The sequence below is a fragment of the Gekko japonicus genome, unplaced genomic scaffold (assembly GCF_001447785.1).
Source record: "Gekko japonicus isolate JY-2015 unplaced genomic scaffold, Gekko_japonicus_V1.1 scaffold778, whole genome shotgun sequence".
Lineage (NCBI taxonomy): Eukaryota > Metazoa > Chordata > Lepidosauria > Squamata > Gekkonidae > Gekko > Gekko japonicus.
Genome location: NW_015162501.1, coordinates 417110 through 445022, shown reverse-complemented (window position 1 = coordinate 445022; position 27913 = coordinate 417110). Strand labels below are relative to the sequence as shown.

Here is a 27913-nt window from a genome sequence, read left to right as displayed (position 1 = left end):
TAAAGTAAATGAGTGCAAGTGAAGTAAGGTTGGGTGTTGATGGGATTAGTCCATAGGTTTTAGGAGACCCATTATCCTAGAGACCCATTGTCCTAGGAGACCTAGGACATGGAGAGGTCAGTAGACAGCCAGCCATTAAGACTCACACTTCTGAGCTCCTTGTCCAGGCTTGTTCCTGACTGGCATCCATTTTGTTTCATTTTGATCCAGGCAGTGAATTGCGCATATAATTTTGAGGTGATATTTTAAGAACAGTGTTTATGGTTATTCTGGCCACAAACTACCCCTCTGCAAGAGGAGGGGTCAGACTGTTTTAATTACATTTTGTGGGACAGGTAAAAACCTGGGACGAAGAAGGGGCCAATCTTTTCTATCAGTCCTAACGTTGTGTTAACTAAGGACTGGAGTTTAGCTAATCCAAATGGTGTTCATGATGTAGATTTTTACTTTTTCTGAATGACTCTGACTCCTAAATGAGGGAGGGGGAGACTTATGGACAATTGCTCTAAAATTGCTCTGAAACCAATATGTCCATCAACAAACCCATTTCAGTGTTGGATGGCTTGGCCTCTGCTGACATTTAAATGGGAAAGCCATGAATCCATGTAACAGGGTACACAGACAATCTGCAAAATCTTCTACTCTCAGGGCAAGCTGTTCCAACATCCCTCACACACACCTCAACTAACCACCATAATAATAGGCAGTTTAAAGTAATTTTGAGGATATATTTTCTCCATCTTATATAAGGAGACTTCCTGTTTTCCCTTTTTGTTGCCTGTTGGCCTCCTGAGGGCTGGCAAGAGGGATTTTTTAAAAAAGAATGGTACTGCATTGTTGACAAAATATCACTTCTAGTGAATACCCAGAAGTGATGTCACATTGCCAGCATGATCATGGGGCAGCACACTTTGGAGGCCTTATTTATACTTTTATTCTGTGCCTAGCGGTATCACTTTGGAACAATTCTTTGCTGGTCCATCTTGTATCTATGTTACATAATTGTATGATTGTAATGTACTATGATATAACCCAATGTGCTCCTCATTATGTTTGACCTCTGAAGAAGGCCTATACAGGCCGAAACGTGTCAAGTCAGGTCAATTGCCCCTTGTGTGCTATATTTTGGCATTTTTACATGAGGTGTGATTGGGCCCTTAGATGCTTTTTAATTCATTGTTAATAAATACATGTATCTTTTCATACTATATAATTAAGTTTGTATTGTTGGCCCTCTATTTTAACTTACCTTTTTAGGTTCTGGGCAACACTCTTTTTGCCCAGAATCTTGAGTGTCTCCTTGACATTGTGCTGCCAGTGTGGCACCAGTTCCTTCCATTCCCACCCTACTGTTCGTTGACAGCTGTTGGCTGGGAACCCTGACCTCAAAAAAAGAAACCAATAGTCCTAGATCTTATTCCAAAATATGTTGGTGTACATCACCCTTTTCTTCCTTGTCCTGGCGACCTGCACTAGGCTCTGATGGTTAAGTGAGAAAACAAGCAGACTCGCTCTTTTACTAGTCAGCACTTTAAAATATGCTACAGTCTAGCCACACATAGCACATACCATATTCATTGAATATGTTTAATCTGTTTTGAGTGTTTGCTTCAGTTCTGTTTTTAGATTTCTGGAAGGGTTCAGGGTTCTACAATCCTAATCCTATTGCATTGTTTATTGAATGTCCCATCCTGTTGATTGTATTGATTTACTCTGTGTAATCTGCCTTGAGTCCATAAATAATAAATGTAAATAAATAAATAAATTTCTAAACTGACTATTCAGTAGACTTTTTCAAGCCCATCTTCTCCTAACCAGTTAAATCACATTAGATAAGAGGGTCCACAAACCACATCCTAGTATACACCACAGTGGAAAGATATTTATGCTTACTGTTAATCATATAACCAACTCAATAAGACTCTTGTACAGAGCTGCATTCACATATAAGTATACTCTCAGTGCAATCCTAGATAGAATTACAACCTTCTTCTAGGTCAAAAGTCAGAGGCTGGAAGGTTTTTTGCGATTCGAATGGTGGGCATGCTCCATTGGAGCTCCGATGGAAGCAGCCTGTGATGTGGGGGACAGGAGGGGGATTGGTTGATCTGGACCCCCCCGGAGTCCTTGTAGGGGACTCCCAGCCTGGGGCATGAGGGGTGCCTCTTCCAAGACTGAGGCCAAGAAATAAAGGCTCCTCTTTGCCCTGATAGGTCCCACTGCTGCAGCACCATCATGGCACTAAGGGGCGCACACCGAATGAGCGAGCAAGTGATCAAGCGAAACTTCAAAACCCTACCTCTGCAGCTGGCGCAAAATGAAGCGTGAGTGCTGTTTTTCTCTAACCAGCTATGCAGATAAGCGGCCATACAGAGCCCCAAAGCCCCGATCTATAATGAAGCAGGGGGAGGGAGTTATTCCCCCCCACAACCTTAAGTGATCTTTCTAAGCGATGGAAGGGGCTAGAGGCAACCGTGACTTCGGATTGAATCAAGTAAAGTATGGATTTCTTTAAAGTGACTTCTTAAATGAACTTTCAGTGACTTTTAAAACAAAAAAAAAGTTTCTCTGAACTGTAAACAATGACTTTTTGGGCAAAAAAGATGGTGATGAGATTGAGGTACTCTCCTGGAACTGCAAGATCAGCACATCTGGTTGTTAAACCGGAAGCAAGTACTGACCTATTTAAAATCAGAGGAGACGGTAAAAGCAGTGAAGAGGCCAAGTCAAAAGCAATTCAACAAAGACTGGAAGGGTGAGAATCTGAAGCAAATCTTAAGTGAAGCATTGGCCACAAGGACAGGTTTTTCAGTGGATGTATTATAAAGTGATATGGATATGTTCCATTGGACATATCCAGAATTTATCAAGAAAAATAAAACTGTCAGGGGAAAATGATGAGATTCTCAAAGAGATTGGAGGGACTTGTCTTCAAATATAAGGATTTTTTTAAAAAGAAAAAAAATGGACTCTTTCTTTAAAGCGAAGCTGTTTCTTGAACAGCAATAAAGACTAGTGTATGACAAAAGACCAGCAGAGGAAAAAAGATTGGGAAGAAGAAAGCAGTGCATTTGGATTGGAAAGTATGGAAAGTATGATGGGCAGCAATCCAGAAGAGGGCAAGAACCAGAGAAAGGGGTGGCGGCCCCAAAAGTCCCAAAGGTCTGATGGAATTTTGACAAAAAGAAGTTCGGAAGAAAGAAACCAAAATAATATAACTCTGAAAGTTAAATTGTTTAAACCATACTTACCTGATTTAATTTTTTAAACGTTAGTTGGTAGAGAAACGATAAGAAACTACGCCATTCCAATAATTATAACATAAAGAGAACTTTGTTTAAGCTAATTATTAATCTTTTTATATGATCCTTGTATAGTTTAGGTTTTAGTCTAGTTTTTTAGTATTTGTAGTGTTGTTAGTTTTTGTAGTTGTTAGTCTTGTATTATGGAAAAAATCCTCAGAGGCTTATAACTAGGGTTGTCAGGCCGCAACTGGCAACCCTTGGAAACAAAAAAGTGATAGGGCCTGGTAAAAACAGGAAGTTACATCACTGGACACTCTAGGATTTTTGAAAATCCTACAATATCCATGACACCACTTAGGGGTTTTACCAGATGGGATGTCACTTAGCCAGCACAATGCCAACTTGTTTTCTAATCCCACCCCAATTTCCTCCCACTGGAATTTTAAGTGCCAGAGAACAAAGAGCAGGCTTGCTAGGAGGTCTCCTGCTACAGTTATATCATGTATTTACAACCCATATTGTATGTCTTAAGCTTCAAGCTGTGTTATCAGTGATATACTCACATTTGCTTCCATGGCATGCAACTGGAAGAAGCTAGTATCTAATAGCTAACTGTGATATCTTCTTTTAGTTCTTAGGTTCTTATTCATGCAAACTCTCTTGTAAAGATTTATTTATTTATTTATTGTATTTATATCCTGCCCTCCCCGCAAACGGGCTCAGGGCGGCTCACAATTAGTGGCACCATGTGCCAAGATAAAACAGTTAAAAACAAGATAAGACAGTTATACAATCAACTTAGATACAGTTGATACCAAAAAGTGCTCGTAGTGATATTCATTCTTCATTCAGTTAGAGATGGCGTGCAAACAGAAGTAATACTAGGGCCCTGTTTTAACAATAATTTGGCCTCCCACAATGCTGTATCTCGGTCTCCTGAAGGGCCAGCCTACCACCACACAGTGACATCAGTGGTGAGCAGTGTTGGTAATGGCCAGTGGGCAGCTCCTAGTTAAAGGCCTGGTGGAAGAGCTCCATCTTGCAGGCCCTGCGGAACTGTACTGGGTCCTGCAGGGCTCTGATCTCCTCCGGGAGCACATTCCACCAGGTAGGAGCTGCCACCGAAAAAGCCCTGGCCCTGGTAGCAGCAAGCCTGGCATCTCTAGGGCCTGGGATAGTTAGACAGTTTTTTGACCCCAACTGAAGTGCTCTGTGGGGTCTGTATGGGGAAAGGCAGTTCCCTCAGGTATGTTGGACCCTGGCCATATAGGGCTTTAAAGGTAAGTACCAGCACCTTGAAGTGAATTTGGTATGCTATTGGCAGCCAGTGCAGTGCCTGCAACACCGGCCCGATGTGCTCCCATCTAGGGAGACCCATCAAAAGCCTAGCCACGCCATTCTGCACTAGGTGCAGCATCCAAATTTGCGACAAGGGCATCCCCATGTAGAGAGCATTACAGTAGTCAAGTCTCAAGGTGACCGTCGTATGGATCACTGTAGCCAGGTCATCGCGGTTGAGGAAGGGAACCAACTGCTGCATCAGCCGGAGATGGTAAAAGGCTAACTTAGCAGTGGCTTCCACCTGGGCCTCCATGGTTAAGGAGGGATCCAGGAGCACTCCCAGACTCCTAACCTCCATCGCTGGCACCAATGGTGCCCCATCGAAGGTCAGGAGTGGGATCCCCAACCCCAAACTGCACCGACTCAGGCACAGGACCTCCGTCTTTGTTGGGTTTAGTTTCAGCCTGCTCAGTCTGAGCCAACCAGCCATGCCATGCAATGCCCAGTCCAGATATTCTGGACTAGAGTCCGACCCGCCACCCAACATTAAATAGAGCTGGGTGTCATCAGCGTACTGGTGGCACCCCAGCCCATAGCTCTGGGCAATCTGGGCGAGGGAGCGCATATAGATGTTAAACAACATCGGGGAAAGCACTGCCCCCTGAGGCACCCCGCACTCCAGCGGGTGTCTCCTGGACTGCTGTTCCCCTAGCACCACCCTCTGTCCCTGATCTTGGAAAAAAGAAGCGAGCCACTGCAAGGCAAGCCCCTGTATCCCCATATCGGCGAGGCAGTGGGTCAGCTACTGATGGTTGACTGTGTCGAACGCAGCCGACAAGTCGAGCAACAACAGTACTGCCGACCTGCCCAGATCCAGATGTCTCAGGAGGTCGTCAGTAAGGGCCACCAGTGTGGTCTCCATCCCATGTCCTGGGCGGAAGCCGGACTGGAAGGGGTCTAAAACGGAAGCGTCATCCAGAAAGCCCAGATTAACCTCTTTTCTGGTTTGTACATCTCCAGTTAATGTATTGCTTGTGACTGCTTATCAGTGAATATTGTCAAGGTGAGAAAATAGCCTCTATGCTTTAATGCCATGTAAACAGTATCTACTGAGCAGCAAAAGCCTACTCACTAACTGGCACCAAAATCCTATAAACATTTGTAGTGATAGTTTACCGAATAACTTGTATCAGTAAAGCTGCAGTGGCACTTTCTGAGAGTGGGGCAAGTCCATCACAGTTTAGTACTAAACTGCAGTTCATTTCCAATTGCTTTTTTCATGTTAGTCATTTAAACTTATGCTGACAAAGTTGGCTCTGAAGTGGCCAAACCTATTTTGGGGGGTATTTTTTTCATATGTGCATGTGTTTGTGTGAGTGAGTGTGCATGCACTTGGAATTCATGGCGACCTCTGGTGACTGACCCCTACTGAGGTCCTGAAGGATATTCAGAGAGGTGGCTGAATAAAGCTTGCCTCTGTCCTCCAGATGTGTTATTCCAAGGAAGTCTCCCATCCAAGTACTAACCACAGACAATCCTGCTTAGCATCTGAGATCGGGCTTGCCTGGGCTATCCAGGTCAGGGCTCCAGTCCTATTTTTGATGATATACAAGTGAATCATCTGTCTGACTTTTTCTTTGTTCCTTCATTTTCCTCCAGTGTCTAAAGTAACTAAACAATTTTTTGTATACCTTAGGGGTAGGGTAGGGGAAAGTATTTTAGCTACATCTTCTAGGCTACCCATATTGGTTCACTATGTATTTTATACATAAGTTGAATTTCCTGAATTTAAACTTTGTATCAACATGCTGTAATTGCTTTTGTCCTCTCCTATTTTTCATAATCTAATTTCTCATACATAAATATGATAGTTTTATTCCTCAGATTTTATTATTGCTGTTTTCTCAGGCCTCCCATTCTCCCCCCCCTCCAGTTTTGTTCTGCATTATTATCTCTGTATTATCTCTACTTGTGTGTTTATGCAAGTTTCCTCCATATAGATTAAATTACTTTTCTCTACTATTTTATTTGAACTTCTTTGCATTTTTTTCTCTTTTTGAGTTTCTCCCCCTCCTTTTATATACATATAGGGTTCGATCTGGACTAAATTTTCTATCACAAGAGTGGACCTTTCCTGCCCCCCCCCCCACTACAGCCCACTGATTTCTGGATTTCAGCAACAGCATAATGGGGAGAACAGCAAAAAGGAGGAAATCAGAGAAAATTGCTGGGTCCAACAGCCCCCCCCCCTCAAGTGACAGTATCTTTCATTGTTACATCCTGGTTTTAAATCAGGATTTCTTCAAGCTTGTCTTTATGTTAAGTTTTCATTTGAAAGTTACAGTGTACATGAAACCACTCTGAGAGAACCTAGTTATTCTTTACCTATAAATGATCACACTTAACTTTTAATATGTAAATTACAGTAGCTATAACATAAAAACATCACAAGAAATAATCTGCAACCTGCTACTAGCAGCCTCAAAAGGGCATTGACATTCACTAGAGAATACTTTGGTCATCTCTAGAATATGGAATCATTACAGTTTATAAACTGCTGCTTTTGTTTTCAATTCTCTTCACTTTCTGATTGCCTCTTATTTGTCTTCTCTTCTTTCACTTTATTTTTCCTTCCGGTCAACTCCACTCCACTGACACTTTCCTCTTAGCTACACCTCAGATTACTTTTTCTGTTTGACACCTCTGGAACATGCTCCCACCCTCTGGTATCCATTCCTCTCCTTTCTCACAGCTGTTAAAACAACATTCATTTTGAGTCTTCCTTAGGGTTATGCAAAAAACAGAAGATATTTTCTGGGTTTGGATATATTGAACCCAAAAAATAACAATATTTCCCAATGTTCCCGAATCCCAATACCAGTATATATTCAGGGTTCCTGAAATTTTGGGGAAATTCACCACTTGGAGAATGTGTTTAAATACCCTCTGGGTAAACTTGCTGCTTGGGAGTTCACTTGTGTGACACGGCTTGCCAAAGGCATTTAAATGGCTTTGGCAAGTGGTGCCATGTGAATGAAGTCCCAAGTAGCAAGTTCACCCGGAACCCACTGCTTGGGACTCCATTTATGCATGCTAATTGCAAAAGGCATTTAAATGCCTTTGGCAAGTGGTGCCATGTGAATGGAGTCCCAAGTGGAGTTCACTTGCATGGAATGGCTTGCAAAAGGCATTCAAAGGGAATGTGTTCCTTTTAAATGCCTTTTGCAAGCTGTGCTGTGAATCAGCTGGGGCAGCATGGAGCTGAGAGCACTGCATGGCCTTGGCTGATTCTGGCTCTTGGTATAGCTGAACATATCCAAACAAAAGCTGAGAAACAATCAGCTTTTTTTGGTTCAGCTATACAGGTAACCAAGTACAAATCTCTAATCTGGATTCAGTTTAAGTGATACCAAAAGAACACCAATAAGGTATTTTTTCAGGTATTTTTTCTGTTTGGTTATGCCGAACACACACCCCTAATCTTCCTTGCTATTTCTCCTGATGCTAGCTTTCTATATTGTAAGCATGTGGGCTCATTTTTAAAAAATGTGCAGTGTTTGGTTGTTCATGCGGGTTTTCTTACAGCTTCAAATTTTCCTGAGAAGACAATTAAAAATACACTGAATGTGTGATGTACACTTTAATATTAGGAATGTATGGGGGGGGGACCTGCAAAAGGATTGCCAGGTCCCTCCTGGCAACCGGTGGAGTAGGGTTCCCAAATCTTGCCAAATTGTGGTGGGAGATCGCATGTCTTTGCAGAATCCCTGCTGCAGGGACAGCAAGACGCGTTGCACCCGCCGTCGCCAGGACATGACGCTATACGTCGCTCTGGCAACGGGGCTGTTTGGAGCCCCGTTGCCAGAGCGACGCATAGCATCATGTCCTGGCGACGGCGGGTGCAACGCGTCTCTCTGTCCCCACGGCAGGGATTCTGCAAAGACATGCGATCCCCTGCCGCGACTTGGCAATCCTACGGTGGAGGATGGCAGGAGATTTACCAGGAGAAAGAGAAAGGCCCAGGCAACGTTGCTGGCATCACGAAAGAAGTCAATTCAAACAAGATACAACAGGGGTCACAGTGTGCAGGTACATGCCAACAAACAAGAAACCACTGTGATCAATGACAATGACACATTTAATAAATTTTGCATAGAAACAGAGTCCAACTTATTCATTATCTCAATTCTTATAGAGTTGGAAGGTGTTTTCTTCTATGAATTATCAGTTCCATTGCATTTCTTGCTCTCCATTTCAAATGCCAGCCAATTTAAAGTAGGCTTGTTGCCACATAAAATTATGGACTGGCTGCTACGAATAGATATTTAAATTATTGGCTTGCTCCTATTCTAGAAATGCAATGGAACTGATAATTCATAGAAGAAAACACCTTCCAACTCTATAAGAACTTTATAAGATTACTCTTGAGGAAGACCTTTGAAATGAGTGTAAAAACCGGTGTACTCATCGAGTAAAGAGAGGAAAATGCTGGACTCTGTTGAGAAAATGAATAAGTTGGACTCTGTTTTAATGTAAAATTGAGATAATGAATAAGTTGGACTCTGTTTCTATGCAAAATTTATTAAATGTGTCATTGTCATTCATCACGAAGGAAGTGACATCATCATGCCAGTGATTTCCGGGCAACAAAAACTCTATGTTAAAACTAGCTTCTACCAAACAAAAAAAGGTTGAGGAACAAAGATATAGAATCAAAGGCCACTCCTAGAAACCAACAGAATCTAAATAAATTAAATATCCTTTACTGAATAAACCACATATCTATAAACTGTAGAAAATTCTTATTGTAAACCATAAAATAAGAAATGCATTTTGACATACTGTCTTTGTCAGTGGTTCTTTTACAACAGATCCTTTATAAAAGATGATCAGAATTAAGATACCAAACATGTGTATTGTACCATGCAGTAGGAGTGAACATGGTTTTTATCTATATCTTTGTTCCTCAATATTTTCTGGTTTTGCTCATTTTAATATTAGGACTGCACTAATTTCTATATTTGTTTAAAATAAGCTCTGTTGATGTAGCCAAGGAATTCACTAATGAAATACACATTTTGGCAAATATTCATGCTGCTTGTATGTTATCTTCTTCTCCTTTGTTCCTGTGGCTGTTGATTTTTTCAGTGTCATTTTACTTCTTTGCATGCATGGTTTTTTTCCTTTCTTTCTCATTATTCTCAATTTGATTAGCTGTGGTAATCATGTGGTTTTGTTTATGGGCAGCTGTGATGCCATCTAATCAGATGTAGCATTGTTATGTTATCAAGAAAATCATGTGGTACTAAAAAGAACTGCTATGAAAAAATACACATACATATGCAAATGCGGGTCAAAAATGGGATATGAAGAAGAGATTGGATTTATACCCTGCCCTTCACTACCCGAAGGAGTCTCACAGCGGCTTACAAACTCCTTTCCCTTCCCTTCCCCACAACAGACACCCTGTGAGGTAGGTGGGGCTGAGAGAGCTCTTTCAAGAACTGCCCTTGAAAGAACAGCTCTGACAGAACTATGGCTTGCCCAAGGTCACCCAGCAGCTGCAAGTGGAGGAGTGGGGAATCAGACCCAGTTCTCCCAGATTAGAGTCGGCGCACTTAACCACTACACCAAACTGGAATAATGCTAATAATTTAAACTAAATTCTAAAGACAATGGGAATGAACACTGCCTAAACTGTGCAGATAATGCACTTATCAATAAGAACATAAGCCACTCATGTTTCAGTTTATGGCATTTCACTTACAGATAAAATGAGGGCTAACAAGCTGAAGCTTAATCTTGACAAAATGGAGGTGCTACTGGTGAGAGAAATGTCTGACCTAGGAAATGGGTTATCCCTTGTTCTGGAAGGGGTTGCCCCTTCAGTAAAGGAGCAAATCTGTAGCTTGAGGATACTCCTGGACCCAGAATAAACTTGTGGCAGTCATGGCTAGGGATGGGAATGAACCAGAAAAATGTGGTTTGGTTCGTGGCATGCCCAGTTCATGAATCATGAACTGTCACAAACTTTTAGCTGCCAAACGAAAGGGTTCAGTCTGTGAGGTTAATGATGCAATAGAATGTTCTCCCAGCATGCTAGAGACATCAAACTTGCAGGGGATCTCCAGCTGACTGTCCTCTGCTAGCTCTCCAAGTTTGGTGAGGATTGGATTTACGGGGTCCAAGTTATGACCCCCAAAGGTGCTTTCTGGGGGAAATGACAGGTGCAAGTTCAGGAGGTTCAGGAGTAGTTAGAATGGATCCTGTGCAAGCTAGAGACATCAAAGTTGCAGGGGAACTCTCCCAGATTCTCCTCTACATGCCTTCCAAGTTCCACCCCCTGTTGCGTCGAAGTTTGGTAAACATTTAGATTGAGTGGAGACAGTCTGTCTCGAAATGTATCCATTTATGAACCATCACAAACTGCTACGAACAGCTTGAAAATTCATGGAAAGTTCATCCTGGTTAATCTGCTATGAACTTCACTTTGCAAACTATGAACCAGCTAAAAGTCTTCATGAACTTTAGTTCATGAGCCAGTTCACACCCACCCCTAGCCATGGCCATGGGTGCCTTTCACCAGCCATTCCTGGGCAGAAAAGATCTTGCCAGTATGGTGTATGCCAGGGATCTCCAACCTTTTTGAGCCTGTGGGCACAGTTTGGAATTTTGACACAGCGTGGTGGGCACTTTAATGAAATGGCTGCTACAAAATGGCTGCTGCAGGAGGCAGAGCCAGCCACAAAATGATGTTGTATATTTTAAATGTGATTCTTTTTCCAGAATACCCAGAATGGCTCCTTTACGATGAATGTGGTTAAGTATCAAGACAAAGTAAGGTAAAATATAACAGAACAAATTTAGATTTTTGAAAAGCTTCCAAATCTGCACTAATTTCTATATTAATTTTAAAATTAGCCAAGAAAATAACCTTTGAAAAGGTTTCCTATGCTCTGAAATAAATTTGCATCCACTGATGTTGTCCTAATATTGCTTCGCTAATGTGTTAATATACAGGTGCCATAACATGCTGGGTCTTTTTTTTTGTACTGAAAATGGATTTGACTACTTATCTGACTGCAACATATTTAGTGTAAAAGGAAGCTATGTGTACTTATTCTTAGTGACATGTGTGCAGGGCCAGGCAATTTCAAGAAAATAAGCTCACATAAGAAAAAGAGAAATTGTCTTCAAGCTAGAATGAAACATTTTTATTTTAGATACAAACCTCTGTATGTTTTTAAAAAGATTCTATAATTCTAGGTTTTGAAAACCAACAGACTACAGTTCACATGATTCTTTCTAGCAAGTGTGTCAGATAGAATGTGTGGAACAATCTAGTGTCATATGTGCAGGGTTTGCTCTTTGTCCATGTCCCTTCTGTGTAGGCAGAGGGCAGGAAATCTTGGAATCCATCTCTCTTAAAAGTAGAAGAATTATTCCTTGTTGATCACTACTGCAACAATTAAATATTTCCACCTCAGTCCACAGCAGTGGTTGGGAACATTAATTATGACTGGCCCAAGTTCTCCTAGTGAGGCCCATGCATCATTTCCAAACTGGTAAGTATTCATACTATTGGAAAATAGTCACGTTCATGTCCTGTTTTTAAAAAATCCAAGAAACCTCAGATAATCAGTTTCCCTCTGTTTTTAGAGGCTGGGAAGCTTTTCTGAGCTAATTTGAGACTAGTTTAGGAGTGGACCCTGAAAAACGTTTTCTGAATGCTGAACAGCTTCTTCAGTTCCTCCAAGGCTTATGTGGGAACTTCACACTGCTAATGCTAAGGGCTTATCCCCTTTAATAAGTTTTTGATAGGGTTGCCAACCGATCTCCTGATATTACAACTGATCTCCAAACAATAGAGATTAGTTCCCCTGGAGAAAATGGCTGTGTTGGAGGGTGGGAGTGAAGTGGCTAAGTTTGCGGATGATACGAAGTTGTTCAGGGTGGTGAAAACCAGTGAGGATCGTGAGGCACTCCAGAGGGATCTGTCAAAGATGGGCAAGTGGGCGTCAACATGGCAAATGGGGTTCAATGTGGCCAAGTGCAAAGTGATGCATATTGGAGCCAAAAATCCTAACTATAAATACACATTGATGGGGTCCAAACTGGCCGAGACTGACCAAAAGAGAGATCTTGGAGTTGTAGGAGATAACTCAATGAAAATGTCTAGACAGTGTGCAACTGCAATAAAAAAGGCCAATGCTATGCTGGGGATTATTAGGAAGGGAATTGAAAACAAATCAGCCAGTATCATAATGCCCTGTATAAATCAACAGTGCAACCTCATTTGGAGTACTGTGTACAGTTCTGGTCACCACACCTCAAAAAGGTTTTTATAGCATTGGAAAAACTGCAGAAAAGGGCAACTATAGAATGATAAAAGGGTTGGAACACTTTCCCTATGAAGAAAGGTTGGGGCGCTTTAGTCTGGAGAAATGACGGCTGAGGGTTGACATGCTCGAGGTTTATAAGATTATGCATGGGACAGAGCAGGTCGAGAAAGAAGTACTTTTCTCCCTTTCTCACAATACAAGAACTCGTGGGCACTCCATGAAATTGCTGAGCCGTTGAGTTAGAACAGATAAAAAAAAGTACTTCTTCACCCAAAGAGTGATTAACACATGGAATTCACTGCCACAGGAGGTGATGGCGACTACAAGTATGGACAGCTTCAAGAGGGAATTACATAAACATATGGAGCAGAGGTCCATCAGTGGATATAGCCACAAGGTATAGATAGGAACTCTCAGTCTGGAGCAAGTGATGCACTGTATTCTTGGTACTTGGAGGGGGGCAACAGTGGGAGTGCTTCTAGTGTCCTCGCCCCACTACTGGACCTCCTGATGGTACCTGGTATTTTTGGCCACTGTGTGACAGAGCGTTGGACTGGATGGGCCATTGGCCTGATCCAACATTGGCTTCTCTTATGTCCTTATGCTTTTATAAACTGAAAAGAAAATTGTACAAATATGTGAAAGGGTATCTTTTGTACACTACTATGAAGATTCCTGGGGAGTGTTGCTTAAGAGATCTATAATATAATGGTTTCATTCTTGTATGATTTTCATTTTTGTAAACTGACCTCATAGTGTTTTATAATGAGGCATGACTGGAGTAAATAGAATAAATAGAATAAATAATGACATCACTGTGAATTAGAAGCCCTTTGGAGTTTTGATTACTAATTTGATGTAAGAACTAGGGTGTTGAATAAAACATCAATGTTCCCCTGACTTCTGTCATGGTTTTCTCCTGTTTGAAAAATGCGAGGTGGCCTATCTGTAGTGTTATATCCATTGGACTGAGGCTGCATTTTCAAGTGGGACCGAAATGTCAGGAGGGTAACAATTATACTTTATTGGAAGCCAGGCCAGACTGTAGGCCTATCATCTGGTCTGTTTCTGTTATTTCAGAAATATGACCCATAGAAGTGCTTAGGGATAGCATTGTATGCAGGATAGGGTGGGATTTGATCCCTATCCTTAAGTTTTAAAAAGAGGAGGAAATGTCTGCATTACAGTTATAAGCTTTATGCATGTCAGATAAGGTTGCTGACTTCCTGGAGAACAAAAACGTCTTGTTCCTTTAACATAAGCTTAAATGGGATGTTATTCACTGAGTGACATGATTTACTTCCATGTCCATTTTCACACATTAAGCCCCTATTAAAGAGATAGGACATCAAGTACTGTTCACAACCTGATGTCAGAAACCAAGCTGTCATAAAATAATTTTTGCATTTTTCTTGCTGCAGTTGTCTTGAGAGGAAAACTGTTAAAGATATGATAGAGATAAAAGCTTATTATTGTGAGCTGTTTGTATTTAAATAAGGGAGAATAAAGAAAGAAATGGAATCCTTTCGATAATAAAAGTAAAGTCCTTTTGCCAGATTAAATCTAGCTAATAGGTTTATTATTTCTTGAAAAGCTGAAATGAAAGCTCTGTAGTTTTGTATTGTATAAAATATTTTATACAATATTGTATTGTATAAAATATTTTATACAATAATGTACAATGATGTACATTAGGCAAAACATAAAGTCCGGAACTGGTTCCGTTACCCTATAGTAGCTATAGACTTCATTTTCTTGAAAGCAGCCATATGGAAAATGGCTTTTGAAACTGAGGTACTTTCCACACAGGTGGTGGCTTGTGTGATTTCCTCATTGCTGGTTCAGTGGCTGATAAAGTACAGTGGCAACGGGGCTTCCACATGGCAAGTTTCCCTATAGTTTCCCTGCACCAGTTCCCCAGTAGTGGCCACAACCCTCATCTGAGCCACCAGGAATTTGCTATTATAAAAATAATCAGCACTACAATATATTACATCAATATAACATTGTCACAGCATGTGTAATGGATTCCCTGAATTCAAGCTTTCAATAAAAAGTAAGTCTCTATCCCCTTCCCTTAGAAGATATAAGAGGAAAGGCATATCCTTGCAACGGAAGGGGATACAAACTTCATTTTAGAATGAAAGCTGAGAATTCATAGAACTTGTTAATCATATTGCTACAACAGTATATTAATATAAATATTCTAATGCCATTAAAAACATAATCCCCTCTAGTGGCAGGGAATGGAAATGGATGCCATGGTAGCAGAGTCAGGGAAAATGGCTGCCAGTGGGTGGGAAAATCCAGATTTTCCCACCCACACAGTAGCCATCCAGGAATATGATCTTTCCAAAAACATTGGAGCAAAGCACATTTAAGAAAGATCAGAGAAAAGCCAGTGAAACCCCAGGAGGTGCACAAATGCACCACAATGCTGTTAGGAAACGGGGGGGGGGGATGCTTCCCAACAACACTGAATCCAGGGCAGTTAACCCATGTGGGAAGTGGCTTGAGGGAGTCTCTAAAGCAGCCTTTTGTGACAAGGCAGGATGTTAGTTCAAACAAAGAACACAAGTTCTTCTGCAAGCGTAATCAGCTCTTGGGATCCTTTGCTTTGCCTAATGAAGCAAACTCTCTGCTTTCCATTTGTATCATTTAATTGCTAAACTGCCCAAAACATGAAGATAGTGGTGTGTTTTGTTTGACTCACAATTGTAATTTAACACTTGTAACTGTAATATAACGCAATTATAATTCTCCATTAGTAAACACCAGTTTATTTAAAAAAATTATACTTTCCCCCCCAATAGTAAACACTTCAGTCTACAAATCTTAAATCCAAGTAAGATTACTGAAGTTGTACAAGGGGATAAAAATAGTAGTTTTATTATTTATATCCTTGGAAAATCTCACATGTTGACAATGGTTCCGAATGCTGTGTATGTACACACAGGATCCCACACAGGTTTGCATTTTGTTTTGATCACAACATATTGGAGACTTTTAAAGGAAGATTACAGTTTGTGTCATCAAATGTTTCCTCCAGTGTCATGTCTAACCTAACATGATCCTGAGAAGATGCCCTCCCAGAATTCTTTTAAAAATCTTCAATAAGTAGTTTTATGTTTTCACTGTTTTACATTTAGAAGATTATCTTAACAGGCAAATGTGCTAAAGAAGCTTACCTTTTTTAGGGCAAAGCACATCTAAAATTAGTCCACCTTGGACTATTGAGCTACAGTAAATGTTTTTATAAGTGCAAAAATCACAAAATCCATGACCAGCCACGGCAGCATTTCCTATGAAAAGTCTTGACATGACAGTATTGCTGGATCAGAATGCAGACCTTTTCTTTGTAGTTTCAGTTTTGGATGACACGGGACAAATGCGGCTCTTGCTGCCAAAAGCAATCATCAACAGGGGCTGTCATACTGCCTTGCTGACCATTTCCACATTCCAGGTGTAAGGTGTTATGATAAGTGGGGACAACTTCTCCTGACATACCTAAGGAGGAAAGCCATGGAAAACTGACAATGCCTGTACATTTCCCCATCCTGACAACAGTCACTGTTAAAGTGGAGCACCATGTGTGACATCATTCATGTGGTTGCTTGAGGGAGTGCAAGAGCAGGACACTGTTGCACTGCAAGGAGACAATGAGTACCCTAAACCCATTGCCTTCCAGACCCACACCACTATCTTCAAGATCCAAGTCAAGCTGTCACAGCACTGTCAACCCTGCAGGGGCCCAACTTGCCTTTGTATACTGGTTGTGAAGGAGAAAGCAGGCTTACCTTGTATGGGTGTGATCAGAGGTCATTTCGTAGAAAAAGAGGAGCAGGAGCTCATTAGCATAACTTATTAACATTACTTATTTGCATACGCCACACCCCCTGACATCACCGGAAGTGTGTCAGAAGGCAACACCCACCACTCAGGCTCCACTGGACTGTTTTGGATTGCTAGCTATGAGGGGGAGACGTGTAGATCTGCCCTCACAGAGGAGGGAGAGCTTGTACCTGAAGGTAGGCCGGGGGGGGCTCTGCAACTTACCTGGCTGCTTCTTGCTCCTCGTGGCCCAACTGAGGGCTGCTGGGAGCAGGGGGTGCATGTGCCCGCCCCCTGGGCTCCTTACTGCCGAAGCTCTGCTCCTGTGCGCTCCCGCAGGAAATAACCCCTGGGTGTGATGAAATATCTTAAACCCATACTAAGAATATGCAAAAGGTAGAGCTGCACTGCTGACTATAGTGATAGTGACAATCTTCCCCATAATACGTGGAAATTGTTTTCCAATAATTAGCAATGATCTTAATATAATTATCAATTTAACTTTTTCATATTTAATCTGTGGGTATTTTGAAGGCCTAGTATAATCAGGCATGGAGAGTTCCTGAAGTCTCCTTCTCTAGCATCTTAGTTTAAATGTTAAGATTCTCATCAACACATTCAGCAGGTTGCCTCACCCATAATTTTAAGTAACTGAATGTTTGGTGTAGTGGTTAAGTGCGTGGACTCTAATCTGGGAGAACCGGGTTTGATTCCCTACTCCTCCACTTGCACCTGGCTGGATGGCCTTGGGCAAGCCATAGCTCTGATAAGAGCTGTTCTTAAAAAAGAGCAGTTTCTGTCAAGAGCTCTCAGCCCCACCTACCTCACAGGGTGTCTGTTGTGGGGAGGGAAAGGAGTTTGTAAGCCGCTCTGAGACACCTTTGGGTAGTGAAGGGCGGGGTATAAATCCAATCTCTTCTTATTATTATTATTCTCTTATTCATTCTGAATTATATTAAAAAGTATATTCAGTCACTTCAGGTCTTGCATGATCAATTTTCATCTGTTGAAAATTCTTACAAGCCCACTTTTCTCCCCCAAAATTGACCCAAGGTCATAACATTAAGCAATGTAAAACATACTTCTTTTAAAAATAGCATCAGCATTTGTTTAAAGTTTAAAAATAGCTTTTATTTGGAATCTGTTATTTAGAAAATATTTTATCCAGTTATTTTTTTTAGGTAAACCAAAGTTATGCTGGCTTTTAAAGTTCCAGCATGACTGTAATATTACAGTGTGTGTGTGTGTGGGGGGAGGGGTCAGCCTCCAAACAGTTACGTTTCAGGATGGAGGGTAATGTAGGGTTGCCAACCTCCTGGTGGGGCTGGGAGTTCTCCCAGAATTACAACTGATCCCCAAACTACAGATTTAGTTCCCCTGGAGAAAATGGCAGCTTTGGAGTGTGGAGTCTATGGCATCCCTTCCTGTGTGAACCGGGAATCACACTCTCGGTTCTTCTGCCAAAGCCTGGTAGGGCTCAAGGTCACGAGCTGGCAAAGAGCAACTTGTTTCTCTTTATCAGCACCTCAAGCACCTTGCGCTTGAAAAGCTCACCTCTCCAGTCTCCGATTCGCCTCTGGGAAAAGGGAGGGAGGCACCCATTAACAACGCCGCTCCGCAGTTCAAGTCTTGAAAGGCTCAACAGAATGTATTGAAGATGTTTGCAAAAGAAAAGTTACTAATCACTGCACCATAGCAGTGAGTATCAAACATACCGACGTTCACAGAGTTTCATGCTCCCTCGCCCCCCGTAGCCTCGAAAATAAGTTACGTTTCTCTAAAGAAAGACATCCGATATTAAACTGTCTGCCCCTCCACTCAAGGCCAAGTAGCTAATTATTATTTACAGTTGTGGAGTTCTTAAAGAAAAAGGAAAAAAACTCTGAGGTCTTCTGCTGAAACAATTCACGGGGGTGGAGCTGAAACCACTTAGAGTGTCTATTTCAAACTAACCATCTAAAAGTGAAAGGAGAAGCATGTGCTGCTTCCATACACTTTCCCACTGAGCTCCTTTCTCTTCCCAAACTCAACCCCCATATCTCCAGGAATTTCCCAGTCCAGAGCTGGCAATCCTGGAGGGAAGTTAGCTATCAGTATAATGGGGCTAGAGATAAGTAGTGCAGCACAGGGTAGATAGCAATACAAGCTCCATAAGTGGCAGCCAGAAATCTTGAAACATAGGCTTGTGCCTAAGCACAATGTCAAGGACTGGTCCTTGTGATCAGCTGACTGCTCATATTACAAAGTGGAGCCTTTGAAGACCACAGCCTAGTTTGCAAGCCCTGTGGCAGAAAAGCAACACAGGAAACAAGGCACTTAAGCCTAGCTACTAGGAACCTGGTTTCTTACACATATCTAAATTCTACTGTTTCTATCAGCCGTGCATTGATTTTTTTGTATGTACAAAATAATAGAAATTTGGGTAATAACCTTTATTGTTACAAACAGTAGCCTCTTTTCTAGTCTCTACATGGTGGATAACTTTATTCTTGAAAGTTGTTTTCAGGTAGAACTTTACTCCATGAAGCAAGGAATCATTGCCTTAATTGCCATTTAATCAGGGAGTCTAATTAAATCTTACCATGAAATGTTTCCATGGGAGAGAAGCTACATATGGTTAATTGCAGCTGGAATAGCTATTATAGACAATTACGTTGCACCTCATTGGGCAAACATGAAAAGTTCATAAAAATAAAGGATGCTTTAAACATCTTTAGTTTCTTCAAAGTTTGGGAATTTCTTAATATTATTCTTAGTCTGAATATCACATTTCTGGATTGCTTTCCATAAAATTAAAACTAAATGATGCATTGAAAATACAGTTGGCAAAGTGATTTAAAAATATTTCACTAGATTGTATTTTTTATCATTTTAATAAATTAGCTGTGTACTCCTAAGCAAAATTGCACCCTTCCAAGCACATTTACTTCAATGGATTTAGAAGGGTATATCTCTGTTTAGGATTACATTGTAAGAGAGCAATCCTAAACAGGTCTTCTCAGGCCCCAGTCACATGGGAGGTTTTGGCCCGGAAGAGGGACAGATCAGGGGCGCAGCAAATGGGTGCGATCAAACCGCAACATCTGGGAAGCGGCATGCACCCGTCCCCGATCCGTCCCTTCAGGCCAGTAACGTGGAGCAAAAAAGAACCTTCAAAAGGGAAGGACTTACCTGAAACGCCGCAGCAAGCGCGGCCATGAGATCGCCGGTGCACCCGTCGTCAGGAGCAATCGAGGCTCCCAGCCAAACTGCACATGCACACACATACGCAGCCGGCTGCCTCGCACTCCCTTCCATCGCTTTCCCCCCGGCATCTGATCGTGCCGGGGAGCAACTGCACAGCGGCTCATGGGATCTGTCTGATCCCGCCGCCACATGTCTCTTTTGGTGCGGCTTTAAAAAGCCGCACTTTGGCCACATCAATTTCCCCCCATGTGGCAGGGGCCTCAGAATCCTACTCAAGTCTAGTCAATGGGACTTGCTCCCAGGCTCTTAAGATTACACTGTAAGTAATATGGCCTATTATAAACATACACATGACATGGCATGAATCTCTTTGCAGATTATCTTTGCTTAGTATTTAGTTTGCAATAGTATTTAATTTGCAGTATAACTACTGAGGACATAAAACTATAGTACAATTGGGAAACTATAGCATCATAAGACACCAAATGCAAGGAATCTTGTCCCAAGTTACTTTGCCAAAATATTAATATTCTAGAATCACATAACTTCAGATCAAGAAGTAACCTAAAGCTCAGCTCAGTCCTGATGTATGGAAAATCTACTACATCCAGTAGTGTTGCCAACCTCCATGTGGGGGCTGGAGATCTCCCAGAATTACAACTGATCTCCAGATGACAGGGATCATTTCCCCTGGAGAAAATGGCTGCTGTGGAGGGTGGACTCTATGGCATTATACCCCACTGACGTTCCTCCCCTTCTCAAACCCCACCATCCCCTGGCTCCACTACCAAATCTCCAGGTATTTCCCAAGTAGGAGTTGGCAACCGTATGAGGGAGTAATTTCTATAAGATTGTTTTACATTTTAGAGATTATATTTCAAGACAAGCAGACACACTTGGGTATCCAGGAGGTGTTATGCTTGTCAACCGAAACTGGGATGGGCATGGAAAAAGAAGGGAGGTGGGAAGAGGAAGACCTACAATAATCAAAACAGTTAACTTCCTTAGTTAATCAGAAGAAAGTTTTGACTATACACAATTTAAGTTACATAGGCAATGCATAGAAAATATAAAGGTTTGTTACGGACCAATTTGGCAAATCAAAGTAATTTAATGTATGAATACTACTGAAAGTTATGTTTCCCAAACAGTTTTACAAATGCATCCTAAGCACAAAATAGAGGGTTTCATTCATTGTTATATCTGTCAAGCTTGAAACATAATGTATATCAAGTTAGGTTGAGCCTATACAAAGTATAAAGGAGGCTAAAATATATTGCAGTATACACTCCCAGTCCCAACTGCCTCAGTTTAGGTTTCCAGTTTTCAGTAAAAGAAATATATTTCATAGGCTAATTTATGATGCTAATTAGTTTATTCATAATTATGTACCAAAACAACCAAAAGCATCTATCCTCCCCAGGGAGGCAGGAAAATAACTTCTTTTGAAAACATATTCAGTGATTTGCTATATGCATTTCTAGAGTGCCAGAAAGGAGAATAAAAGTGATTAAGAAAATAATTATGTGAGTTTCTGCTCCACTGTTGCCCAAACTCACAGCTTTATGGAATATATACCTTAGAATATACTTTCCTCCTTTCTTTCTTACTTTATTCTCAGATATGATAGCTTTATTCTATAATATCACTTACTTCTAGATGTGTACATGTCGAGAAACATGGGGACACAATCAATCTTCCACAGGGCCTGTAAAACGGAGTTCTTCCACCAGGCCTTTGATTAAGAGCCACCACTAACAATGCTAACAACATTAACAACTCTAACAGTATCAACTGGACTGTCAAGGTCCTCTATGTTAACACCAGTTGCCTGTTATGATAGTTAACTGATTGCAGCCATACTTCGGACCATCCTATCATGGCCACCGGGACGTTACTGCCACCAGCACTTTATTTTGCACTATGATTTGCTAGGTTTTTGTATTCTATGATGCTTGTGCTTTTAATATATTTTTAACTTTTTAATGTAAGCCACCCTGAGCCTGCCTGGGGAGGGAGGGCGGTATAAAAATCAAATAAATAAATAAAATATTCTAAGCCCCATAGATACTGTGAAGTAATGCCCTTTTTGGGTAGAAGTCTGACCTGAGTAAAACCTCTACCAGGAGGTTTTTAAAGTTTTTCTCCCTGGGTAGAGAACAAGCAGGAAGAAGGAAGTCAGTCAATGACTTTTCAGGCTCACCTCAGCTACCTCTTAAGAAATGCAAATAGGTCTAGCCAGGGACAATAGAAGGGTCCAGTCTCTCCCCCCACCCCTTCAAACAGGGAACAGAAATTTGGAGGTGTTAGGAAGGAACTCCTGGATATCTCCAGCAAAAGCCTCTTTGACCCGGCTTGACCGGGTCAGTGGGCGGGGAATAGAGGGAAGATAAAACTCCTGGAAGCAAGGAGGAAGGTCTCTTTGGCACTGAGTCCATCAGAGGAGACAGAACTCTTAACTGAGGTCTGGAGGAGGCAGCCACTGTCATGTACTGGTTTAGACAGCTGGAGGAAGCTGCAAGATAATGGAACTCTGTAGAGATCTATAACATTCTAAGCTAAGGAGCCTGTCCTGTATTTGAACATCTGACAAGGCGTGTATAGAGAGAGGGACAGAGGACTCGCATTTTACCCATTTCTTTGGAATCCCTTGCTCAGTCTGCTTGTGAACATTTTCTTTTTATAAATGTGTTATAACTTTTGATTCTGGGAGTGGTTCACCGTACCACATAGACCTTCACGATCTTGGTCATGCTATTTTCAAAGGAGCGCTGGGGAAAAGCAGTCAGTTGACAAGTGGCTGTTCCTCCAGGGTTGCAGAAGGCAATAAATGGTTCCCTTGGTGAACAGGTGCTGGGCAGTGGGAGACACAGAAGTAAGGGCTTAGAATTTGAAAGGCCTTGAATTTGAGAGTCCTGACCCTCCCAGCAGGCAATTCCTTACAAAAGTCAGGTGGTGGCAGTGGTTACCTGATAGAAAAAGCCTCTCCAGGTGTTGGGAAAACTTTGGAGGGCAGGGTTGAATAGGGCCTGGAGGCCAAAGAGGGCTTATTCCACCACAATTAGGCAGCACGATGGGATAAGAACAAACAGAAAACTTGATTGGCCAGGCATCTTGAATTTGGCACAGACACGCACAGAGAGAGAAATTAAAGTTTTGTGGGTTCTTTTGTGTTGACTGGAGCAGGGTCAGATCAGTCTAGCTAGGATGGAGCTAACACAGGAGGTGAGTTTACTGAAGCTGACAAAGCAAGAACTGCAGAAAGAATGCCAGAAGTAGCAGACAGATTGTGGGAACAGGACTGCTCATGAGATGAAGGCTCTCCTGCTAAGCTGTGGCAAGTCAATGGGGTGGCTGCAGCTGAGCACCCAAGCCAGTAGGACGAGGTCCAGCTCAAGGAACTAGAGATGAAGAAGTTGTGTTCTCAGGCGAAGAAGGAGAGGAGGAACCAGGAGATAGTAATCCAGAAAATGAAGATGCGGGAGCAGCAGTGGAAGCAAGAGAGAGAAGCCCGCAGGCAAGAGCTCGAGAGGGAGGAAGAGCTGCAGGAGAGAAGGGAGAAGATGCAAGAGGAGTGGCAAAGACAAAGCCTTGAGATTATGCACGTGCAGGCTGAGCAAAACAGGAAAATAAAAGTTACCCCCAAAGATTTTGTTCCATATGGGGGTGGGGGAAGACCCCTGAGGATAGCTTTCAGTGGGGGATTGCAGAGGCAGACTACATGTCCTACCTCTGTAACATCCTGGGGAGCTAGCTGCTATCTACAGTAGCATGCCTAGGTTGGAGAGGGGAATCCCTTTTAAAGATTTCAAAGTCACAGGTTTTAAACAGTTCAAACTGGGGGCTGATCTCTTTTGGAAGCAGTTTTGGGGGTTATCCTCACAGCAGTGCAAAGCATATTCTAAGTATGTGTTAAAAATGAGTGAGATGGGTGGAAGAAGCAAAAGCAGGGGGACTTTGAGGCTTTATTCCAGTTAGTGGTGCTGGACCAATGTTATTCAAACTCCCCAAGATGCCACTGGAGCATCAGAAATTGTGGATGAGCTGGTGCTGAACAGAGAGGGGTTGGACTGGAGGACTTCCCAGCTAGAAGGGAAGTGAAAGGGTTCCAGAGGGATGGAAAGGTGGATTCTCAAACCAAAAGGGAAGGGGCTTCTGGGCAGGCAGAGGCTAAGAAAGCCCCCAATTTGGCTAATTGGAACTGGCCCTAGGTTAGAAAATGCTTTAACTGTGGAGGGACAGACCACTTGCAGGCTACCTGTCCCCAGTTACAAGCAGAGACCTCCAAACCTGCTCTAAAAGCACCAGCTGCCCAGAAGGTAAAAGACGAGCAAGTGGCCACAATTAACCGTGAGGGCCTCTTTGCCACCATGGAGCCAGAGGAAGCCTAGGGTGACTATGGAGAACTGGTGAGGCTGAGAGACCAATTGATTTTGGGATATGCCAACACAGGAGCCTCTGTAACCCTAGTGCAGGCTGATCTGGTGTCAGAGTCTGGTATTGCACCCAACATGGCATTCAGAATACAAGGGGTTGGTGGGATGCCCCTGACTGTTCCAGAGGCATGAATACCTGTGGAATGGAGAGGGCTGGTAGGCCTCAATGAAATGGGGGTTATGAAGGACCAGCCCTACCCTGTGTTACTTGGCCAAAATCTCCTTGGTGGACAATTCTCAGTAAATGTGGCAACATGCAGCCAAACCCCAGAAGGGGGCCAGGGGGAAGAAAGCCTCTCTGTGGAGACCACCTTTCCACTAACCAGGGAGGGGGGGAGAGAAAGTGGCTCAGGTTACTGCAGGAGAAGGTGGAGCCCAGGTGACCCAGGAGAAGGAAGGTCAGCCCATCTCAAACCATGTGAGAGGGGTCACCCAAGAGGGAGAAGGGTACAGTTCCACCCAGAGGCAGCAGGGGGCTGTGGATTTTCCTAATGAGAAAGTTGATTGGTTTTGCTTCAGTGAAGTCCAGTGAAGTCCCAGGCAGAGGGGGAGGTTCAAGGTCTTGAGGGCAGCGAAGCTAGTGTTGGCTTAGAGGAGCAAATAGCTGAATGCTTGGGGGAACCAGAGTGGTTCCTGGAGGAGGTCCAGAGTGACCGCAGTCTAGAATCCCTTCTCTTAAGTAGCTATGGATCAAGAAGTACAATTTTCTGAACATGTTTTCGGGAAGCAGGGCAGATTGTATAGGCTCTGGTTGCCGCAGGGCAGACAGGGGTCCTGGGAAGCAGTTAAATGACTTGTGGTTCCAGGGAAGTACAGGGAAAGACTCATGGAGTTGGCTCATGACATTCTGTGTGGGGGGCATCTGGGAATCAACAAGACTATACTGAGGCTTTTGTTGAACTTTTACTGGCCCAAGTTAGCACTGGATGTGAGAGACTATTGTAGGTCTTGTCCAACTTGTCAGAGAGTGGACCAGAGTAGATGCAAGGCAAGGGCACCTTACAGCCTCTTTCTATTATGGGATAGGCATTTCAGTGGGTGGGCATTGATATAATTGGACCTTTCCCAAAACCTACCCAGAGAGGAAAGAAGTTCATTTTGACTTTGGTGGATAATGCAATGAGTTACCCCGAGGCTATGCCACTAGCCTGAGCTGATGTCAAGACGTTTGCTTATTAAACAAAATGCGTGGAAGAGAAGAAGAAAACAAAAATATATACAAATTGAAGAACAAGTTAAACAAGAAGAAGATAAGATGAAATCAGACCCCACAACAGAATATTTAAGGATTAAAATAAAAAAAAACTTTCAGCACCAATTGAATTGTTTATTAACACAAGAGATTGCAAAGAAAATGTTCGCAAAACAAAATTATTTTGAAAATGCAAATAAACCAACAAGATGGCTGGCATATAAATTAAGGAAAGAATCAGAAAACAAGCATATAAAAACATTGAAGAATGAGGCGGGGGAAGAAAAAAATTCCCTTAAAGAGTTAAAAAGTATCATTGAAATATTCTACAAGAATTTGTATCAGAAGGGAAATGCTAATCAGGAGCAGATTAGAGAATTCTTTAAAGTCTACAACAAGAAAGAGTTCACAGAAGAACAAAGGAAGATTTTAAATGAAGTGATCTTCTTTTCTGAATTAATTGAAGCAATCAAGAATCAGAAGAAGAAAAAATCTCCAGGCCCAGATGGATTACCCGCAGAGTTTTACCAGATATTTAAGGATCAAATAGCATTACCATTGAAATATACTATTCAAAATATATATGAACAAAAGAAGTTACCAGAGTCTTGGAATCAAGCATTGATTACATTAATACATAACCCAGAAACAGAAGAAAAAGAAATAAGGAATTATAGACCAATTTCACTTCTTAACGTTGATTATAAAATTTATGCATCTATCTTGGCAAACATATTGAAGAAAGTTCTCCTGCAGACAATACATCAAGATCAATCTGGTTTTTTTTTACCTAAGAGGCAAATGAGAAACAATGTGAGAACTATTTTGAATGTATTGGAGTACTTTGAAGGACACCCTGAAAAACAAATGACACTTATATTCTTAGATGCAGATAAGGCTTTTGATAGTCTCACATGGGCCTTTATGTTAGAACAATTATTGGCATGGCAATGTGGAGAGTATTTTTACACAATGGTGAGAGCAATATATACAAAACAATCTGCTAAAATTATAGTAAATGGAGATCTCTCACAAAACATTGAAATTGAAAAAGGGACTAGACAAGGATGTCCATTATCGCCACTTCTATTTAGAGATGAAAATGCAAGATGAAGTGGTAAAAGAATCAATGATTAAGTGGGCGCAAAACTTAGGTCATAATATACAACTTGAGCAATGGGCTAAGGTGTGAAAAACCAACATCAAATTTACAAAAGCTATCTCATGTGAAGAAAATATTTACAAAATGTTTTATATGACCCCTGAAATTGTAGCTAAATGACCCCTGAAAATTTGGCATATGACCCCTGAAAATTTAGTTAAATGGTATCCAAACATGTCAAACTTATGTTGTAAGTGTAAACAAAAAACTGGCTCTTTTTCATATGTGGTGGACATGTAAGGTTGCAAAAACATTTTGGGTATAGATACATGAGATATTGTAAAAAAAAAAAAAGGCTAGAAATAACATTACCATTTGTACCAGAGTTGTTTTTATTAAATATTGTACCACAGAATTACAAAAAACCAGAAGTATACTTGATTATACATGTAATAACAACAGCCAGGATATTGTATGCTAAATATTGGAAAAAAGAAGAAATTCCAACAAAAGAAGAAATGATGTATAAATTATTGGAAACAGCAGAAATGGATAATTTAACTTTGCAATTACAAGATAAAAAAGAAGCGACGTTTGAGAATTATTCAAATGGATAGAAATTTACCTCGGAGAACTGATAATGTGATTATAACCAAATGAAGAACTGCTCTAACATTGTATATAAACTGAATTAGGTGTAAAAGAAAATGGAATTACTATATTATGGAATGTTAAGCAGAGAAAAGAGTATATGCTCTAGTGTTTGTTTGTCCTATGTCTTATTGTTTGTCTTATGTTGTTGTTTGTTTCTCAATTTCTCTTTGAAACTAATACAATTTTCTTTTAAAAAAATCATTACTGGTGTTAACTTACCTGATCTTCCAGAAGTCCTCCTACTTGATGTCTGGTCTGACTCTACTGAAAACAAAACAAAAACAACATTAATCATGACCTTAATCACCATAGCTAGAATCACGATTGCTCAAAAATGGAAAGACAAAGCTGTGCCCTCCTTGAAAAACTGGCAAAATAAACTCTGGGAGCATTTCCTTCTAGGGAAAATCTCCTCACAAAATGCTGCAATTACCACGGAATCTCATCAACAAACATTTCAAAAAGCTTGGTTTCCTGTGGTCAGTTATTTAGCTGAAGGGGGTGTTCCAAATAACTGTTCTTATCAGAGTCTCCTGTATTTCTGATGCCTTAATATTCATTTTAGAGGTTTTAGTTGGGTGTATTGTATTCATGTTGACAATTGTTTTTAAAATAAAGTTTTTTAAAAAAGGAAATACCTTATT

General features: G+C 41.5%; 1 protein-coding gene across 2 annotated transcripts in view; it reads left to right on the top strand.

The window, feature by feature from the left end:
* SLC6A1 (solute carrier family 6 (neurotransmitter transporter), member 1) overlaps nt 1-27913 on the top strand; it is a 150688-nt gene that overhangs the window by 29430 nt on the left and 93345 nt on the right. The window contains exon 2 of one of the 2 annotated variants that reach the window (XM_015406113.1): nt 11313-11368. The exons of the other annotated variant lie outside the window; for it this stretch is intronic. The gene's annotated coding sequence lies outside the window, so the exon portion shown is untranslated. The remainder of the gene's footprint in view (nt 1-11312; nt 11369-27913) is intronic. 2 annotated transcript variants of the gene reach the window in all.